Consider the following 1,110-nt stretch of genomic DNA (forward strand, 5'->3'; position numbering starts at 1 on the left):
GTCAACAATGTACAAATAGATGTTTTTCTGGAACTCTTTTGCTTTCTTGATGATGCAGTGGATGTTGGCAATTTGATTTCTGGTTCCTCTGGCTTTTCTATATCCAGCTTGAACCCCTGGAAGTTCACAGTTCACATATTGTTGAAACCTGGCTTGCAGTATTTTGAGCATTGTTTGCTAGCATGTAAGATGAGTACCGTTGTGAGTTAATTTGAAGATCCTTTGGCATTGCCTTATTTGGGGATTGGAAGGAAAACTGACCTTTTCCAGTCCTGTGGCCACTGCTAAGTTTTCCAAATTTGCTGACATATTAAGTACAACAGTTGCACAGCATCACCTTTTAGGATTTGAAAGAGCTCAACTGGAATTCCATTGCCTCCACTAGCTTTGTTTATAGTCATTTTCTTTTTTAAGGCCCATTTGACTTAACATTCCAGGATGTCTGGCCCTAGGTGAATGATCGCACCTCCATCCATAGTTTTTCAGGCACTCTGTCTATCAGGTCTGTTCCCTTGAATCCATTTGTCACTTCAACTGTATAATAGAAAGGGATTTGATTTTGTTCGTACCTGAAAGATCTAGTGGTTTTCCCTATTTTCCTCAATTAAGTGTTAATTTGGCAATAAGGTGTTCAGTGCATAGATATTTATGATTGTTATGTTTTCCTCTTGGGTTAATCCTTTGATCATTATGTAGTGTCCTTCCTTACTCTTGAAGTATTCTTATTTTTAGATCTTATTTTTGTGATATGAGGACTGCAGTTTCAGCTTTCTTTTGCTTTCCATTTGCATAGAATATATTTTTCCATCCTCTCACCTTCAGTCTATATGTATCTTTACATCTGAAGTTGGTTTCTTGTAGACAGCATATATATGGGTCTTGTTTTTGTTTCCATTCAGCTAGTCTGTGTCTTTTTGTTGGGGCATTTATTTCACTTACATTTAAAGTAATTATCAAGCTACCAATGACATTTTGTACAGAACTAGCACAAATAATTTCACAGTTTGTATGAAAGTGCAAGAAGCTCAAATAGCCAAAACAATTTTGAGAAAGAAGAATGGAACTGAAGGAAACAGTCTGCCTGAGTTCAGACTATACTAAAAGCTATGG

This window comes from Bison bison, unplaced genomic scaffold, assembly GCF_000754665.1.
Source record: "Bison bison bison isolate TAMUID 2011002044 unplaced genomic scaffold, Bison_UMD1.0 scf7180017864500, whole genome shotgun sequence".
Lineage (NCBI taxonomy): Eukaryota > Metazoa > Chordata > Mammalia > Artiodactyla > Bovidae > Bison > Bison bison.